Here is a 21,243-nt window from a genome sequence, read left to right as displayed (position 1 = left end):
TTGGGTTACATGATGCTTGGCCTGGGCTGTCTTTTAGTAGTATATGTTCAGCCAGCCCCCATGTCTTCTTCAGCCAGGAGCTTTGACCCTTCTCACTAAAATATCTGTGTTATGTTGTCTGTTTTGTATTTATACTGTCTGACAAGCAATACAGTACTTGCATATAGCTGGTCAGAAACCACCCACGGAGCAGCCACAAGACAACATGCCAGAGCACAAAGACTATCAGTTCTGACTTCTTATACTCATTGGACATTTCATTGCGCTGTGTTGCAGACTAGCTAACTGGCTTTATAGCTTGTTCCTACACTTAATGAGAATCACATGGCTGGTATATGCCCACCTATACAATGGTTCTGACTGTTGTTTCAGAAAGAACATAAAAAGGTTAGTTATATTCTAGTCATTCTGTTTCTGCTGGGCCCTAAATGGAGGGTTAAGTCCTGTCCATGTAAGAATTGTCAAAGTTTAGCATCACACACATCTGTATAACCAACTTCCCTGTTTGAGGAATTACCCTGATGGATAGGTTTGCTCATTGCCAGGACTCATGCTTATTGTCAGGTTCACAGCCAGGGCTTCTTTAAACACCAGTTTCCATTTTCATGGCACATCAGCAGCTGTGACACAAGCCTGTGCTCCTTTTCCACACCATGGTGAAGCAGTGCATCCTGCACAGTCCCCTTCACAGGAAGAAAAGAACCTGGGAGGTCTGATGAAGAGAGTGGGAAGTCCTGGCTGTGATGCTCTGTATGTTCTACCTGTAGGGTAACAGGAGGCAGAAGCCAGTTGTGAGTGTTATGTATTCAGTACGTGAGGCTCTGCAGGTTGGTTTGAAATGTTTATGGTTTGGCAGTAGGAGTGTTATGGTATCTGCAATAATTGCCATCTGGTCTAAGTGAGCTAGTGAAGATCATCTTCTCTGACCTTGTCAGCTGGTCTGACAGAAGACATGTCCTCTTCCCCAAACTTTGTTCCCCCCTTTGTACTTATATGAACAACTACTTTCCTACTTATAATCCTAAGTGCTACACTGCTAAAGAGCTTCATAGGCAATTCTGGCTTATATTTTCCTTGGATCTAAGTGTGATCACCCTCATGTATTTTCTCCAGGAAGCTCTTTCATGTGCAATATGGAACACAAAGAAAGATCATTCTACTGTTACTATTTATCTTCAAGATATAGACTTTAAAAAGGTCTTAAAATATCAGCTTTAAACTGGCCCAGTGATCACTATATTGCTGTAAACCAACAATGGGGAACAAGGGGAAAAAGGAAGGAAACTATTAGAAAAAATAATAGAATAACTCAGTATTTCTTTATATAAAGAAAAATGGGCCCAGGCTTGTCAGGGTGCCATTTATTAAACACTATCATACTTTTGTTTTGCTACTTACTTCAAATGCCAAAGAACCTCTGAATTGGCAATGATGAATGGAAGTTTTCTGGCATGCAGCACCACCGAGTTCAAAAAGAACAAATGCGATCAGGCCCAGTAAAACACGTTCCCTGTTTCACTGTATGCAGCCTCTCTTGTGTGTTTATTTAACTTCCCTCTAGTCTTACAAGACAGAAATGATGAGACGTGAGGCTACCTGGTAGCCTTCTTGCAAAAACATTGCTATTTTGACCCATCTCAGCAACAATAATGTCTTCAAAACAGATCTTTGGCTTAATACAATCCTTGCTTTCAAGGTAGGCCAAGGTTATAATAACAATGATTAAATCTTGTATGGTGAATTATCTGCAAGTTTAAAAGCACTTTGAAAAATAAAAGTTCTTAAAATCTTTTTTCAGATGGGAACAATGAAGTGAAAGTGAAATAAGTTTCTTTAGTAAGCAAGGCAGTGGCAGAGCCAGGAATAAAACTTGTTAGCACTTCTTATAACTTATTTTAACCTATTTTAATTTGAGGCATCTTAACCAGCATTAGACTATAAAACTCCTGAAAGGGGTATTAAAGTTGATTTCAGTAGAGCTGTGAGGTTTACAACAGCTGAAGAGCAAGGCACTTCTGCAGAAGCATTACCTTGCACTTTGCACTAGAGAACAGATCTCATTTAACATGAGATCTTTGGTGCTTGTTTATGTTGAGTCATAGCAGAGTTGTTAAAGCTTACATGTTCCTGAATCTCAGCAAACTAATAAATAGATGTTCTGGAGTAGCTTGGCTGTGATTTGGTAGGCATGAGCTGCCCTCAGGCAGAACAGGCAGTCAGGAGGCTCTTGGCTGCTGCCATAAACAACAAATGTTATTGCAAGACGTCCTCTGTGTTGTTTATGCATGAAGGCAATGCTGTTAATATAACAGCTTTAGTCCAAGAAAGTCTTCTGTAAATGTATGGGTATTATGCAATAACACCCGAATGCATGTGCACATACTGCATTGTTGGGAAAGGAGCTAAAGTATCAGCTTTCACCTGCAAAACTAAGGTGGTGGCCTTTTTTTAAGGGATCGGTATCAGGGCAGTTTAGCCTACTGATAAATGATAAAACTGTGACATCCAGCCACTGTCTTAGCCGACACTACATCCCATGAGGCTAGTATGATATCACAGACATGTGGCACTTGGCCACCCAATTCCAGGTTTAATCAGTGTTTGACAAACTCCACCAGAAGTTAGCAAATATGATTTGGTCCTTCCAGTCCACCTCTCATAAAACAGGTTGCATAAAATGCAAGCTATTTCGTAAAAAGGCCACTTTTGATATTTCAGAGGACCGTTTAGCTCTGAAGTGGTCACCTGAAAGTTCCTGTCCTCAACCAGCTGTCACCCTGGTTTCTAATAGCCAAATTGTTTCAAATCCTTAAACAGAGGTTAATCAGCTCTTTCAAATCCTCTCTCTTTAGTCAGTTTAGGGCAATTTGGATATCAAGACTGTGCCAGGCAGTTGCTCGTACACTTTACCGTCTTGCTGAGTCCCAGACCTTGACAACTTGCTGTATTACTGGGAAAACAGCTTAATTGCATGTGATGTATGAAAACCTGGTTTTGAACTTCCATTTTTCAGTTTTGGTGAATGCCTCCTTGTTTTTCAGTGAGAACTGGCAGAACAAACACCCTCTAGCTTTTTTGGATGGCACATTATTTCTACTTCTTGCCAGGAATGACTTGATCAGGGACTGATAGGGGTAAAGAGCACCCACATCCTTTTGGCAATGGCAACTGCTGCTGCACCTTGGCCAGAGTCTGCTGATATGACTCTCAATGTCGTACAGACACCACACTGTCCAGCCTGGGAGCCCTTCAGGTTAACAGTCCCTGTCTCTTCAGCATCTCTTCAGATTGACAAAAGGAGAGACTACTAAGAGATGGTCATTTTCCCAAATCCTTGCTTTGACGCAAGGCAGCAGGAAAGATTGCGGCAAGTAATGGCCTGATTTGAGCAAGTTGATGAAAAGGTATATCTGCTTCTAGTGACAGCCCACACTCTGCTATTGTCCCTGGTTGGTCTGCACTGGGTCAGTGTGCGGTGGCCTTGTGGCAGCCCTGAGGGAGCAGCTGAGGGTTGAAATGACCCTTGCCAACAAGGGAAGAAATAAGAGAATTCAAGGTTGCCTTTCATCACAGGAGGAGGGGAAAAGCATTTGTTTCCGAGGAGCCTCAGTTGGCCCCAGCCTGTTCTAACTACAAAGGCAGTCTGTTTGTCTTTTTTTTCAGTCCGTAGGAAAACTGAATGACTGTCACCAGAAATGCTCTAAAAATATCCCCACAGATCTCCGGACTGCTCCAGGGAGGCAGTGAGCTGCCTGCAGGAAACGATAAACCAGGCTCAGATCACAGCAGATCCTAGGTCAGGGATGCCAAGCACTGCCTCCCTCATTGCTTGCAGAGTACTAGCAGTTTAGAGGTGCTAATCAAAACTTCAGAGCAGTAAGTTGTCCTTCAGCTAGGTGGGAGGAGATATAAGGAATAAACAAATTTCTCAGCTCATTGCTTTCATTTAGACAGACTTCGATCTTGTGTCTATCAAAAAGATTGCCTAAATGAACAGTGACTTGTGGTCATTGTGGCTTTGTCCTGCGATTTTTTCCCTTTGCCCTGTCCTTGTCACTCTTCTTTTCCTTGCACAAATCAAAAGAGCAGATTAGTCCTTAAACAAACCCAAATGTCAGCTTGTACCTGTAGTTCTTGGCCTCTACATCTTTGTATTGATTCATAACAGCTGGTAAATCAATTTACTTTTCTAATTACTGTATTTGGATATTACACATGAAGCCTGTTTGTAAAGACAACATTTTCCTGTATTATTATCTCTACTGGAAGAAGAGTTTTTTATTTTACTTCCAGTATTGTCAGTTCTACTTTTTAACACAGGTAGATTTATGCATGCAGAAAAACACTTGAAAATTATCATAAAACCTGGGGAGAGATGGATGAAGAAGAGAGGAAGGACCTTTAGCTTCTGTATGTGTGTCCAGCAACTGTCTTCTGCTCTTTTTTCTTTCATAAATGAGTGATGGAGAAGGTCCTCATTTAAGCATGCTGAGAAGTGGCAAGTGGAGTTTTTTCTCTGAACATGTCCCACATGAACAAACTGCCACAGCAGAATCAAGAGGAGGATGCTGCACTCCAATGTGGTCTCCCAGTGATGAACTGGTAGGCAGCAAGGTTTGTATTTGGGAATACAAATTCAGCCCTGATGGAGGAATTCCCTGGGAGTTCTGAGGTGGTGACACAGTTGCATCTGCTTACCAAGCTGAAAAGGTGACAACCATAGGATCCAGCTGATAGCCCTTGGTGAACTGGCAAATGTGAGGTTCCCTCTGGACTCAGTGGAGAAGAGCATGTCTGGGAAGGAATCATGGAAGAAAGTTTTCAGTGATGTGGTGCCTGGTCCTGCTTTCCCAATGACTTGTGGAAACTTGGAGTTTGAGATGGATGAAGACATGGAGGCTGAACCTCACCTTTGTTGTTAAGGTTGTAAGAACTTTTGTTTCTGTTCCCTTCTGCCTGGGAAGGCAAGTCCCCAGGGCTCTAGTGTTGACACATGCTTCATCAATGTGCTGAACCTTGCCTCTCCCACAGGCAGCTGCACCTGCTCTCAACCGTCTGCATAAGCAAAATTTGGAGATCATGTATAACTGAACATTCTGTACCATGAACTCAGGATTGCTTTGCTTTGTGAAGGTTACTTTCTCATGTCTATCTAGTCAGTGTGCATCAGCTTGGCAAACAAGAAGTTTGTTGAAGGGAATAACATTTAGAAAGAGGGCACCTAGACAGATGGTTCTGACCCAGAGTGAATAATTGCTTCTGATAAAGGTCTGGGAGGCGTTTGCACCAGTGGTTTCTGAAACTCTGCTGTTCCTGGTCGTGTGCTGACAGGTGAGGAATGAGGATGCTGCTGAACAGGGATGTAAACAAAAAGATGGCAAGTTAAACTTCATCATGGTTAAATACCAGCAGAGAAAGCAAACAGAGAGCAGTGCTTCAGAAATGTAAAAGGACAAAAATGTGCAGAGAAGAGAAATGTAACTGTCTAGCTTCCAGGATTGCAGTAAAACAAGTGATAAAATGCACAGGTACGATGTCATTAATACGAAGTTCCAAGTGCTCTACAAGTGTTTTGATCAATAGCTCGCAGAATCATTGTGAATCAGAAGTGTCAGCCTTTCATAGTCCACATGGACAGGAAAATTCAAAGTGCTGTTTGTCTCTTTAAAGATGAAAGTGAAATGATAGACTCAAATATTTAATTTTTTTTTTAGTGTACAAAATCCTGGTTTCCTGAACACAGGTGAAATGAAATTAGTAATAAAATCCCTATTTTTTTAACCAAGAACCATCCCAGTTCTTAACAGAAAAGTTTTTAATTTTCTCTGCAAGATGAGCTTTTGGAACCATTCGACATGATCCTTTGGGTTTTTATGTCCTGTCATGTTTTAACCCTATCCAGCAACCAAGCACCATGCAGCCACTCCCTCACACCCCCCAGTGGGATGGGAATGAGAAACAGAAAAAGATAAACCCCATGGTTTTAGATAAGAACAGTTTAATAATGGAAATTAAATTAAATATAATAATAGAAACAATAAGCAATAATAATAGCAATAATAATAGTAACGAAAAGGAAGATAACAAAAAGAGAGAAAACTCAACAAACAACTGATGCACAATACAGTTGCTCACCAACCGCTGACCAATTCTCAGCCTGTCCCTGAGCAGTGATTGGCCCCTCCTGGCAAACTCCTCCCCATTTATATACTGAACATGATGTCATATGTTAAGGAATATCCCGTGGGTCAGGCTGTCCCCTTGCACCTTCTTGAGCACCCCCAGCCTATTCAGTAGCAGAGCAGGAGAAGCTGAAAAGTCCTTGACATAGTATAAACACTACTTAACAATTAAAACCATTGGTGTGCTATCAACATCATTCTAATACTAAATCCAAATAACACTACACCAGCTACTAGGAAGAAAATTAACTTTACCTCATCCAAAACCAGGACAACCCCTAGATTTCTTCCCTTGACCCCTTGCTGTACTCTGCCTCTTGCTCAAACAGTCCTGGTGTGAGAGTCAGTCATACCACTCCAGTGCACCTATCTTTTGTTTCATACAGTGATATATTAGGGATGGAACTATTACTGGTTCATCTACTTATTTCCATAAGCAACTTAGCTGTTCCTATCAGTAGCCTACAAATGGAAAGACAATAAAGTCCCTATATTTATTATCTGGGTCAACTGGTTTACAAGTGCACAGATTACCTGCAAACTTTTTGAGTGGCTTGGACAGAAAGCAGGGCAAGACCCTTCTTCTTCCTCAGCTCTCCAGCTTTCTGTGCTTCACATTGCAGCCACACAGCTGCAGCAACTCCTGGATGCTGCTGGATGTTTTCTGCTTTTCCACATTCCTCCCAGAACACTCTTTTTTACAAGAGCCACCATATACAGCTCTTGCAGGACCTTCTTGTGCTCTCTGCTGGAGATGAGGTCAAGAGGCATTACAGATGCTACCCACCAGGTTCAGAAAACTGAAAGTGCTCTTACTTTAGTCATTAACTCAGAAGACTGGTCCAAGACAACTAAAACGTAGCCCGAGAAGGTCCTGGCACTGAGAAGGCTTGGTGTAAAGGCTTTTGACGTCAGCTTGCTTTTGGCAGGGATGTGAGGCTGTTGCTTTGTCCTCTTTAAGGCAGTCTTGAGCTTGGGTTGACTTTCTACTAGTGAATCATCTGTGTCCCCCCAAAGGGAAATTTCAACTAAATTAAATGTGATGAACAATTTTTAGGATTGACAAAAACTGTGTATTTCCTAGGGGCAATGTCCTCATCTGAATGACAGAGTCACAAGGGAACCAAGTCTTAAAACAGGAACAAGATGCTTTTACATCTCTCTTCCACCAAATAGTGCTCAGACACTCACCTCACACATGGGAAGGCACTTTAGGGTTCAGGGCTGGGGGACAAACCATGTCTTTGCCCCTCGCAAGCCACTGCTGTGGCCAGTAAACTACTAATCATCCCAGCACATGGCTCTCATTCTGATCAGTTCTTTGTCTTAGCAGGGCCCGAGGCACACAATGGGCAATGTGAAATAAATGTTTGCCCAAACGCTGTTTTCAGGCCCCCCATATCTCTGAGCTGCACATTTTGGGAGTGCAGCTGAGCAGATGCATAGCCAAATGCAAATGAGATGTTAATTAAATAGGAGTAGGTAAGAGAACTTTTCTCTCTTCTTGTAAGTCCAGCTGGGGGTGATCCCATTTACCTTTGTGATGCTTTGGCACCTTCTTAATTCACCGTACCTACGCTGCGATGAAATGAATCATAGAATCATAGAATCAAATAGATTGGAAAGGACCTTTAAGATCATAAAGTCCAACCATTAGGCTGGGATTACACAAGCTCAGCACATGTGAAAACATGAACCAACTAACTGTAAGAGCCGGCAGTGAGAGCCTACCGAAGAGCTTTCTGACAGCAGCCGTGTTGTTTAGGGAAGGGTTTGGCACAATAATTATGTCAAGTTGTCCCAGCTCTCTAGACACATGGCATACAGAAATGGCCTCGAATATGTTTTAGGAATGCAGCTGGTCATGTTTCCCTTCCCAGCAGTGCTCTCCAGGGATGCTGGAACAGGAGGGGGATGACAGTGAAATGCCAGTGCTGATGTCAAGGTGCAATGCACACTTAGTTGATGCCAGCAGTGGTGCTATCCGCAGTGCCAGGAGAAGCCATATGATTAAATATGAAATGATCACAGGGCATTTCACTGCTCAGAGGTGTTTATTTGGGTGGAACAGCGCCGTTGTTTTGGAAAAATCCTTTCTTCACACTGTCGGGGTTAGTATGGGAACGAAACTTAAAGAAAAGACGTCATACCATCGTTGGCCTGGTAGGAGCTCACAAACATCACAGGAACGGTGACAGCACCCCCAGATGGAGGACAGCAATCAGCGGAGACCAGAGCAGGACCGAGCCCCGATGACCCACAGCTGTCAGCATCCTCTGAGCCTGGTTCCTTTGGGTACCCGATCACCCCCCGGTTCCCTGTAGCCAGGGCTGTGAGCCTCCCTGCTGTGCCAGGATTTCCGTCTCTCCCTCGCAGCAGGCAGGCGCAGTCAGACGCAGAGCCTGGGCTTAGCAGGGGAGCAGCAATTCCTGCGTCGAGCCAAGGCTGGCTCCAGCAGCTCTCTTGCGAGCCCTAGTGATGGCAGGACCTGCCTGCAGACAGACGAGGCCTCTGAAACACAAGCCTCTTCTCACAGAGAGCACTTGCGAGGGAAAAAAAGATTTCATTCCTATGCTAGACAGGCTTCTTTTCCCATCCTCCTCTTCTCCTTCATGCTGGGCTGCACCAAAAGGACCATCAGCAGGTCGAGAGAGGTGATTCTCCCCCTCTACTCTGCTCTCATGAGACCCTACCTGAACTGAATGCTGCTCTAGGGCACACAATACAAGAGGGACGTGGACCTGTTGGGTCAAGACCAGAGGATGCCATGAAGATGATCAGAGGGCTGGAGTACCTCTCCTATGGAGATAGGCTAGAGAACTGTGGTTGTTCAGCCTGGAGAAGAAAAGGCTCCAGGGGAACCTTAGAGCAGCTTCCAGTACCTAAAGGAGGCCTAAAAGAAGGCAGGAGAGAGACTTTTTACAAGGGCACATAGGGATAGGACAAAGAGGAATGACTTTAAACTGAAAGAGGGTAGCTTTAGATTAGATATTAGAAAGAAATTCTTCCCTGTGAGGCTGGTGAGGCACTGGCACAGGGTGCCCAGAGAAACTGTGGCTGCCCCATCCCTGGCAGTGTTCAAGACCAGGTTGGACGGGGCTTGGAGCAACCTGCTCTAGTGGAAGGTGTCCCTGCCCATGGCAGGGGGTTGGAACTGGATGATCTTTAAGGTCCCTTCAACCCAAACCATTCCATGATTCTGTGATTCTCTTTGGGAAAATCAAAACACCAGTGAACATCACTGGCCTCCACAGTAGTCAGCAGAACAGGAAGACTTGTGTTGCATTTGTCCCCAAGGCAGAGATAAGAAAGGGACCAAGACAGAAATGAAAAAGGGAAGGCAGAGCTAGTTGAAATAAAAATAAATATTTCTTTCTACGACATCCAAAATCCCAAGACGTTTGCATTCAGGAGGATGTGGACCTGGTACCAGAGCCATTTAGACTCCCTTTCACTAAGCAGTGAAACACATGCTTTCATTCCATGGTGAATGGTTGTATGTCCTGAATACGGCTTCAGTTCCCAGCCAAAAACCTGACTTTCTACCAGACCTCAGAGAGGAATCAACACAATGCTGTAAAGGGTTTTATTTGTTCCAGAGGCCTTTTATCCTGCTTTTCATCACATGTTCACTCTAGGCCCTAGAAATTGTGATGCCAAGTATCGATATACACACGCAGGTAGCCTGGGTGGCTTCTTTCTCAAGTAATGTTTTGATGACTGCAGTTTTGCTTTACAGGTGAGTCTGGTTCAATGGAAAAATCAAACACTCAGTGATTCATATCCAAGTTCATATCCCCAGGCAAACGGTAAGGAGGAAAGCAGAACATGTAATGTGTTTCTTAATTCAGGGAATGTCTAATATACCATCCCTGGATTAGAGCAGAATTACTTTTTAACCTTTTTACTCTTTTATCTTTTAATTTTTATTAAAAGAAAAATTACCCAAGAAACGAGTAAATTTAAAAAAGAAAATTTGCATTTGCTGGGCCAAGTTCTGGTCTTGTGTAGTATCCACCACTGTATTTATATTTATACTACAACAAAATGAAACAAAAATTCTATCTTTATATTTATACCATAGTAAGTAAGATCAGCATTTGGCAAAAAAAAAAAAAAAAAAGTACTCTGAATATGATAAAACAAACCTCTTAGTCTTTAAATAAATAGACATTTTCCATCTGGCTAGTGCTGGGTCTGAAAATGCAGGGTTTTTTTCATGAGGAACTTCCAGAACTGATAAGTCTGAAAGTTCAGAGTTTCCATCTTGTTCTCAGCCAGTTTCTTTTTTTACTGACAGTGTCTGGGACAGCTGTAGGAATAGAGCAACAAATCTGTTCTTCCTGGATTTCTAATTGCCACAGTCTTCTAAAAAGCTGTCTGGCAAATGTACCGGATTTATCTTCAAGAGTGAAATCTAGGTAGTTTGGAGATAAAACAGTTGAACACAGACCTCATCTTTCTTTTAATACAGGCAGCAAGAGGTTTCCTACTGATTCGAAAAGAAGGAAAGATGGATCAAGGTAGAGCTTTGGATATAGTTCATCTAGGCTTACACACAAGTGTCCAAGCAGACAACTCATCATTCCAGGAAAAATCACCCAGTTTCCTCCAAACTGAATGTGAATAGGAAACCGAAGAGGCAAAAATGTCAACTTTGTCAATGTCAAGATGATCCTCTTTATCACCATGACTATACGGTACCCAGTGATAATCCAGCATCCCAGATAAGTGAGGTAATCCCTTATCTGGGATGCTCAAAATAATTTATAAATTATTCATTAAAATTATCCATTTTATCTCCCAAAACCTATATGTGGGGAGCGCAAAATAACAGATAGGGAAAATGAGGACAAAGAAACTAAGTTCTTAAAGATATTTTCCTTTTCATCCCTTCAATTAGAGGGGGGAATGCCTGGTTCCCAGATCTTGGTTTCCAGATACTCCTTCCAAACAATCATCTTCTCCTTAGAGAAGGAAAGCCTCCTTCAACTCATATAAATTGTCTTTGACCCAATATCCCAGCTAAACTTCTCTTCAGGTTCTCAAACATATCCCCCACAGTCAGCAATTAAAAGCAAGGCAAAGCAGTCCAGGTGGTGCTGGATGGGGGACATCTTAGTCCTGCCTCATCCCACAGGGTTCACAGGGCATGTGACAACTTGCAGGGCTGAATCAGGCCTCTGGTCAGCACTTAGGGAGTAGCTGCTCACCAGATGGCCTACTCTGGGTGACCATGGAGAAAAAAGATTTGAGGGCCCTTTTCAAAACACAGTCTTGGGTTTTAGATTTCTTAGGTTTGAGTTTATTTTGAGGTAAGAAAATGAGAGCAATGAAATTTATTATCAAGAAACTACTTTTATCTTGGTCTGGTTAAAGTATTTCCATCAAATGGTACATAACAGGACTGAAAATACCCACCTGATAGCCTTTAACATACAAGTAGTAATACAAATCATATAGTGCATTTAATATGGCACTTTTTGCTTTCCATGTACTTTCATAACATTGGCTCATTAATCCTCATAACTGCCAACAAAGTGTTTTACAGGTGAAAAAACTCCTAAAGAGAATCTGTTAAAGAGGCCAGATTCAAGGCTGAAAGATAACTTTCGGCTTTTGCAAAAGAACATTAACTACTCAAGGTGCTGTTGCAAAAAGTGCAATTATACCATAAATAAAAACCCTCTGCAAAAAACCCCAAGTGCAAATGTGCAGTTACATGCATATACAGAGAAAGGAGGAACAACTTTTATCAACTCGTAAATCTCCTACGGAGATGTATAAGGCAGTGCTACCTGCCTGGTGGCTCATTTTAAAGAGGGAGGTACAACTCCGTGTCCTCTCTTCCTTGCTGCAAGCCAAACCTAGAAACTGCTGTGAAATAACAATAAAATGGCCATTAACAGGTAGTATGAAGATCTGCTCATAACACCAGCCTGTAGTTTTTAAATGGTTTTTGGCTCTGTTCGTCTTGCGGGATTCATACTTCTACTAAATTAAAGTCTGACACAGGCACTTTTATATATGAAGTCACAGTCTGTTATTAAAAAATCCTATTGCCTATTTCAAAACATGAAATATTGTCTCAGCTACTCCTGTTATCATCCATTATTTTGGCTATTCATTGGCATAAGGTTTTAAGTGCTTATGATAAGCTGTGTCAGGAACTTCCAAGGTGCTTTGCTATGCAGCATTAGGCCTGGATAAAGTTTTCAAGATCTCATATTTCCCAGAGCATTTTAGGGAGGTTGTTAGATTGTTAACTCCAAAGCTTGAATTTTTTTCACCCACAAATATGAGCTATTTTGGAGTTCTACATTTTTCTTACTTTCCCTTCGGAGCCAGGTTTTCTCTAACAGCCAGATGGCTGCTAGAAAACAGGAAGGCCCGTAGGTGGTCTTTATGATTAATATTTTAGTAGATTGGTACAGCTGCTTATTCGATGGTCAAATAGAGATTATATTAGGCTACAGAAAACATGCGATTAACCAACAAACAGTGACTGGAAATATAAATGTGCATTTTTAAAATCTGTTTTCATTTTGATTTGCTGCTTATAGCAGGAACAAGAGCAAAGGAACTTCATAACACATATCTTTTTAAAGCTGATTAGTTACAGTCTTTTATTGCTTCAGTCAATAAATAGAATGAACCAAGCTGGTCTTCTGAAGTCATCTCTATAAATTAATCACTAATACTCAACAAGCTGTGAACCACTTTGAGATGTGAGAAGCACTGCATTAATCCACTGATGGAACAAGCAGGAAAATGATTATTTTAAAAGTAGATATTCACAACGTTATGTGAAGGTTGCAAATCAGTTTAGTACCCCTTTCTTACACAAATACTCTCTCTCTGGAGCATTTAACAGCTGGATAAATTGGATCCATGGCCAGCTGGTCAGTCACATTAGTGGGCAAGGCAACATAGAAAAATATATAAGTGCTACATGAAAAGAAGTAGTGCAAAATGAAACAGATGGGATATAGAAGATTCAAGGAAAAAGCAAACTAAGAAACTGTACCAAGCTGGTTTTTGAAGCTCTAAATGAATCTCATTCAGCTGGGTTACAAAACATAAAGCTCCAAAAACTCCTTACAAAACCTACAATTTCCTATAATATACCTTTTTTTCTTTCTTTTTTTTTTTTTTTTGAAGTGAAGATTTACAAATGGGTAATCTTAATCCATATTAAGATTAATGGTTATGTCAAAAACATATTTTTAATGTAGCACAATGTACATTCCCAATATTTTTTTAGAGTATTTACAAAGATAGTTTAAGGGGGAAAAAAAGTGCGACTAACATTTTTGATTGTGGTGCGTTGACCCTGGCTGGATGCCTGCCAGGTGTCCACCAAATCCACTCTCTCACTCCCCTGCTCAACTCAACAGGGGAGAGAAAATATAACAAAAGGCTCGATGGGTCAGGACACGGGCAGGGAGAGATCACTCACCACTTTCCGTCATGGGCAAAACAGACTTGGGGAAATCAGTTTAATTTATTGCCAATCAAATCAGAGCAGGATAATGACAAATAAAACCCTCTTCCTGGGCTCAACATCACTTGAATTTTTCACCTTCTCCTCCCCAGTGGTGCAGGGGGAAGGGGAATGGCAATTGTGGTCAGTTCATCACACACTGTCTTTGCCACTCCCTTCTCCTCACACTCGCCCCCTGCTCCAGTGTAGGGTCCCTTCCCAGATGGACAGTCCTCCACCAGCTTCTCTAATGTGAGTTCTTCCCATGGGCTGCAGTTCTTCACGAACTGCTCCAGTGTAGGTCCCTTCCATCCCAAGACTGATTGACTCAGCCTTGGATAGCAGGTAACTGATTGCTTGTGCCAAGAATTCAAGATGGGCAGATGGAAATGCTGGTCATGCCTTCCCTTGCCTTTGTGCACTGCTAGCTGTGAAACTGGAGTCTTCAGTCAGACAGACAGTCACTGATCAATCACCTGATTGGTACTTTTCTTAGATATTAATTGCCTGGGTTCAGCAGGATGGATTAGATGACCTACTGAAGTCCATTCTAACCTTATAGTCTATGGGTGCTAGTTATTACCCAGAAGAAACGACAAAGCAGAAAGCAGTAAAGATGTAGAATGACCAAAAGTCTGATAAGTTTATCTAAGGGAAGATGAATTGTATAGTGTGACCTAGAACATATGCATGATGGACTAGTACAACATGTCATTTAACACAGGCTCCATTAAGGTTCATCATAGTGAATGAGATGCACTTTCATAATGAAAAACTGTTTTTTAAAAAAGGCAGCTCAGACTTCCCTAAGGGTCACCAGATGAACACAGGCTCTTTTTGTAACAAATAGCTAAAAATACTAAGCCTCATACCTAACTGTGGAAAGGAAATGTTAGTCAGGAAAAGGAAGACAATATTAACTTTGCATGAGGAGCTCAGTGCGAGGATACTGAGCCCAGTGCTAAGGTTTGCACTTGGAGAATGTTGGATTCCACAAAACATAAAGTTTGTAGATTTTTTGTTAACTTTCTTTAGTTTCTAAGAAACAAAGGTTCCAGAACGGCCTGAGGAAAGTTTGGAGACAGCGCTAGGGAGGGAAACTAAAGAAGGTCAATAGAGAAGATTAGCAAAAAAGAAGGTGAGAAGATGATTTGATGACAGAGTGTAAATGCTTCCATGAGGAAAAGATGACCACTATAAAGATTGTTTAATGTAATAGAAAAGGAGAGAAAACAGTCTTTTTTAAAGCTAGTCACATTCAGACTCAAAATAAAATAGCATGTATTGGTGGATAATTAAACACTGAAAACCTTTACAGTGCAATTAAATAACCATCACCCTTTAAATGCATACTCTGGGCCACTCTGCCTCTCTGAAAACGTATTTTCTAACAACTCAGTCATGAATGTGCAACAGAATCACTGAGTGATACTTGGGGGCTTGAGAGATTCAGGAAGTCAAATCACAAGGCAATAATGATGGCTTAAGTCAGTGAGACGAAATTCTTCCAGCTCCTTGTCCATAGTCCTTATCTACTATGATACCCTGTTTCTTTAAAACTCTTCCATAGACCTAATCTTGCTGTGTTTTCTAAGTAATCCTTCCAGCAGGTGAAGTTTTGCTGATCTCTGTGAACACAACCTTTGCTCACGTCACAACATCAGGAGGTAAAGGATATTACTAGTGATATTATACTAAGCCATAGCCCTGTCTTCAGCATACATCTCCATATCTCTTTGGATGATTTTTGAATTTAAAAGTATTAAAAGACATCTGTCCCTGGGGCTATTTTCTAGATCTTTAGGCTGAAGTATAAATCCGTTATAAGTAACAATGTTTTTTGCATCTGCCACTGAGAGGTGATGAAGCAAGAGAAAAAAAAAAAAAAATAAAAAGATGAGGTAGTTTCCCTAACAATTTCATTGTGCATTTTGTGTTTTGATCTCCTTGACAGGATAATATTTAGAATATCCCTGGTTATCCTCTTGGTTGCCAAGTGACAGCAGAACTGAGGATAAGGAAGATTCACTTTTCAGGAGAGCACCCACAGAACACTGTTCTCAGGATAACACTTTTACTATTACAGTGCATACATGTCATGGAAAATGATAAGCTAAAGAACATGCAAGAAAAGGACTCCTCCAGCAAAGCTGACAGTTTGCAAATTTGAACTGAAGCAGTCATTGTTAGAAAAAAAAAGTGGGTTTCAGAGTGAGATCCATACTGTCAAATCCAATTGACACTTCCAGTTCATACAGTAGCCACCATAGTGCTCTGATTCAGTGGGTTCTTATGCATACTGCCATAACCTAGCCATGCAAGGAAATGCATGACATGGGTGGCTAAGTTCATTCTCCAGATGATTTGGTCCCAGTGCAGGTGCAATCAGGGAGTGGTGTGCCTCCATGTGACTGCCTCAGAAAGGGTTCAGGACTTCCTCTACTCTTAATGTTTGGGTATGACTGGACATGATCTGCATGCACTGTAAAGGATATATCTAAATCTGTTTGCTGGCCCGTGGTGCACGTAGACAGTTATCCTGAGAACACCTAAATTTCTCTGGTCCACATGCAGGGATGATTCTTACTCCTGTTGTTTATATAGCAGCTGTGCTTTCCAAAGTGACCCATACTCCCATCAACCAGTGATTTCTAAACTGGGTGGGAGGCAGAACCTTCCCTCCTGAGATGCTAATTTGATGTCTTTGTCTTCTCCTGCAATCTGTCATCCTGTAGCACAATGTAATGTTGAAAGCTGGGGCGGGAATTTTAACGTTCCCTGTATGCGCATTTATGAACTACGAAAGAAATTAAAATTGGCATTTCTGTGCCATTGGCTGGGGGCCACAAGCTGCCCGAATGGTGTCCTCATTTATAACAGCATCTGTGAAAGGAGGCAATATGAAAGCCCATAAACTGTTTCCGTCCCCTTTTGATTGTGGCTGAACAACAAAGAAAGAGCAACTGATGTTCTCACATTAAACATTTTGTTCAATATTTAAACATCAACGCCTAAATTTTTAACATGGTGCAGAAAGCTTCAGCTGTGTGCCTCCCATGAAAGGTAATAGGAGGCGGGGAGCTAAATCCCACCACACCGCGTTTAATATTTATCCCTAAAGGCTTCTTCTGCTGTTAAAGAGATTTGAGCACATTGCACTTGCTAAGGTTTTTGGAGTCATTCCAATATCACCTAGCTGACGATGCCGTTTGCAAAGAGCATATTAACTTTATGCCTTGCAGTGCATATGGGGTGTGTGGGGGAAAGCAAAACAGTTGTGCCATGCTTCAGGCAGAGAAAGAAGTTTGTAAGATTTAGAGGAAAATCAGAGATTCTAGTTAATCAATCCAGCCTAAATAATTTGATATATCAATCCAACAGCACTAGATAAAAAATAAAAGAACAGAGCCCACATATTTAGAACCCTATATTCTTAGATCTTGGCTGCAAAACATGTTTCTATTTATGTTATCCTTTATTTAAGCTAATATATAACATATGTAATGCTAAACACTGGGTGTTTTTCCCAAGGAGGAGAGTCTGTGGGCTTGTTCCCCAGTGCAAAGTGGCTACATGAGCCTAAGGTAGGAAGAGAAGGGCTGATCCCACATGCAGGTTCCAAAGGAGGACTTCTTTCCTTCCTCTTGACTTTTTCTCTCCACAGGTTGGTTATGCCTCTGAGCCAGGTCAGCCTCTTCTTCATCTTTAGGTGGAGCCAAGAGACCACTAAGATATACCACCAGCCTGACTCTGTTATGTATAGAATCTAATAAAATAATAATATCGTTATCTTCAATGGCAATGCTTGCAGTAGTGAATCAAGAGGCGTATGAGCTGTGGTAGAGACTTGATATGGGATCTATCAAATAATGAATAAAAGGCAGTGGGAATCAGATTATACTGCAGCTGCAGTATTTTAATCACTGCTCTTAACTGTGCAAAGTACTTTATTTCATTTGGCATATGGCCTTCTTTATACGCTCCTCTTAGCAACTAGCAGTATGAATAGGATAGGGCCCTATATATCCTGTTGTGTTAGAGCTTTTCCAATCATTTGTAGATACACTTGTGATCTGTGAGACCATTGCTTTGTTTTGGGACAGGACAATGAACAGTTCTCCTGTGAAACCTTTCAGGAACTTGCATGAAGTCAGCAAAGGGTGTGCTGATGAGGAGGAGAGGCTGGCTGAAGCTGTAACACTTTTATGGGTGCAGTTGCCTCCCTGCAATGCCAAAAGGCTGAGGAATTACGATGGCAGTGAAAGTAAAAACAAACCACACACAGACTGCCTCTGAAAAAATGCATGTGTGACACTGGTGAGTAAAATCCCCTGCTAAACCCATTACTAAATTATTTATCTGAACTTTAATCGCTGTGGTTGGATCGAGTCTTTTGGCTCAGCCATATGCACTGGAGGTGGTTCACTGAACCCCTTCATTAGGGCTCTGGGAAAGTTGTCACATTACATTGCAATTCCTCCTTTGCTCCTGTCTTGCTCTGCGCAGGAAATAAGTTGTCATGTTCCTTTCCGGCATGTGGCACTTCACAGGGGTGGAAAATCACTATCAAGTGGACAAATGTATTCTTTTTGATTCCACAGGTCATGAAAATGACTATACAAAGTGAGGTTCCTTCTGGTCTCATGAAGTTGGATTTGAAAGGAATTTTAAAAGATCTGACATAGTGAGATGAAGCTAAAATGTTCTTTTTCTCCATTAATTATAATATATTACTTTCATCTAAAATCAGAAACATAACCAATCAGTTACCCTTGAGAGTAATGTCATAATTTCCTCCACAAGGTGAAATGGTGTTACCTAGATGAGGACATGCTTGGAAACAAAGCCACCAGAAATTGGAAGGGTAACAGAAAGTCAAACTCATGGTTACTCTTAAGCCACATTTTAATTTTTTAGGTAGTGAGCCCTGCAAACCGGATGTGGTATCCATGTAAGACAGGTAAGCCATCAAACACAAGGGAGGAAGTAGCCTTGACACATGATGAAGAGCTATTGAACAAAAGTAGAACATCGGTCAGACCTGGCAGCAAAGATTAGGAAAACCTCTAATTGAGATATCTTCTGTTAAGATTACTGACTGGAGATGTGGAAAATTATATTAGGGAGGCAGTGAATGATTCAACCCTTAAGGGAATAAGAAAACAAATTTTAAAGCTAATTTAGTCACAGTCATGGTGAAAGCTTGTTCCTTGGGCTCTATAACTATCTCTAAAGTTTCACTTTACAAGGCAGTTGCCAACAGATTGGTCAGAGACTTAAAGGTGGATTAATAGAGACCATACTGCATTTGTTTATGAGACTGTCATGTGAGAAATTTTAAAATAATTTCCCAGTTTTCACATATCACACCTACATGTGCCCTGCTGAGGTGCTGATTCAGCTGACCATCTACATAGCTGGTGAAAGAGTAAGTCTTGCTAACTCCAGCATTTAGCCTGCTCCAGTTGTTTGCAATAAACATCTGGCAGTTTCAATTCCCATGGCTAAAACTTCTCCCCTTTTTCTTAATTCCCATTGTTCCTCAGCTTGTGTAAAATGATTTAGCTAAGCAACTATATTCATTTTGTATGCACTTTTATTGCTTTTGAGGCATCATTAACCAAGTAGAACTAGTGAAGTGATTCCAAAATTCATTCTTGTTAATTTCGCTTTGCATAAAATACTCCACTCTCATAAGCCCCCACCTGCAGTACTGCATTCAGCTCTGGGGCTCCCAGCATAAGACTGATGTGGACAAGCCCGGAGGAGGGCCACGAAGATGACCAGAGGGCTGGAGCACCTCTCCTGTGAAGATGGGCTGAGAGAACTGAGGTTCTTCAGCCTGGAGAACAAAAGGCTCTAGGGAGACTTTAGAGCAGCTTCCAGTTCCTAAAGGGGGCTTGCAAGAAAGCTGGAGAGGGACTTTTTACAGGGCTACATAGGGATAGGACAAAGAGGAATGGTTTTAAACTGAAAGAGGTTAGATTTAGATTAGATATTAGGAAAAAATTCTTTACTATGAGGGTGGTGAGGCATTGGCGCAGGTTGCCCAGAGAAGCTGTGGCTGCCCCATCCCTGGCAGTGTTCAAGGCCAGGTTGGATGGGGCTTGGAGCAACCTGGTCAAGTTGGAAGGTGTCCCTGCCCATGACAGGGAGGTTGGAACTAGGTGATCTTTAAGGTCCCTTCCAACCCAATCAATCATGGAACCATGTGATTCTATGATTCTATGAATTTACATTAGGTTTTCAGGGTGTGAATCTTCTGGATAAAACTATCATTTCTTTGTAAGAAAAGGTATTTGTGTACTATGAGCAGATACATCTGTATGTGATGTGTGAGGAGAAGTTCTAATGTGGTGTTGCATAAGGCATTGCCTTCATAAATTAATGAGAGGAAAACTTAATCTGTTTCATCTGAAGATGCAGCAATGTCAATCACAGTTATCTTGATTAGATGGCAAGAAATTTAATTGCTAGTTGAGTGAAATATCTTCACTGATTGCTGACTATGTAATAGTGAGAGGTTCATAAAACACCCTGGCAACATGAATGTTAATGCTATGCAGTTTTTCCAGGATTTTAAAGAAGGTGTAGGTATATGGTTGGTAAATAATAGTATTGCAGCAAGGTATTAATTTTTTTGTCATGCTGCACTTCTAGGAGCTTATACAGTGTTATCAAAAGATAAATTTGTAAATCCCACTCTGTGTGGGCTGAGGAAGCAACCACGTTAATTGATTTGGAAGGATTGGACCTTGGATCTTCTATCTTTGTGTAGGTCAAAACTAACACTGTAAAAGGTCAAAGGGAGCTTTCCATGGGCCAGAGCTGTAGAATATGTATTAGAGGCTGATCCTGTAAGTAAAGCAACATCTCAGGCCTCAGGTCAGTTATGACTTTATGACATTCTCTATGATCTTTCTTAAAATAAATAGGTTTTTCATACAGTAGCTGCTGGATGTACATTTAATTACTTTTTAAAGTAATACAGATGTAACACCTCAGCAGTCTTCCGTTTACAGTAAAACTGCTGCGTGACCTCAAAAAGACAGAATTTAAAGGAGACAAATCTTATCTGGGGATACACTCTTTCTGTTAATGAAGAAGCTGTCCTGGCTTTGCAGGCTGAAGTCTCACTTTTAACATACCTGTACAGGTTATTTCCCTTGCTGAGGGTTTGATAGACACCACAAACTAAAATCTTTCCATCCCTAGGGATGACCTGATTAACTTTAGTTTGACAAGCAGGATATTTTTAAACCTCATTTTACACAGCTTCTTGTTAGTGGTGACGATTCATTATGATAATGAAGGATAATAGAGAGGAACTTTTTTCCAGCAGCCATAAGAGATCATCTTTAATTTTCTGTATGATATCCTTATGAAAATAGAATTCTGCTTGAATGATAGCCATCATATTAATAGCAACGACAAAAAGGGAGTTTCTGAAGAGTAGTACATTAATATCAGCTTCAACATTAACTAGAGAGGATGAATAGAAAAGATGGAACCAGACCTCTGACCTTGCAGTTCTCCTTGCACAGAAGAGTTGACCTCCTCCAGGAATCCTCCAGTTCA

General features: G+C 41.3%; 1 long non-coding RNA gene across 1 annotated transcript; it reads left to right on the top strand.

Annotated features, from left to right (window-relative positions):
• The first annotated feature begins 729 nt into the window (after positions 1 to 729).
• LOC115616792 lies at positions 730 to 19,697 on the top strand. The gene is made up of 4 exons (XR_003994393.1): positions 730 to 740; positions 5,808 to 5,811; positions 17,200 to 17,207; positions 19,545 to 19,697. It is a non-coding gene; the product is annotated as an uncharacterized LOC115616792 (long non-coding RNA).
• Positions 19,698 to 21,243: the final 1,546 nt, after the last annotated feature.

Source organism: Strigops habroptila, chromosome 1, assembly GCF_004027225.2.
Source record: "Strigops habroptila isolate Jane chromosome 1, bStrHab1.2.pri, whole genome shotgun sequence".
In the NCBI taxonomy this organism is placed as follows: Eukaryota; Metazoa; Chordata; class Aves; order Psittaciformes; family Psittacidae; genus Strigops; species Strigops habroptila.
The sequence above is the reverse complement of the archived record's forward strand: the minus strand, read 5'-3'. Positions and strand labels throughout refer to the sequence as shown.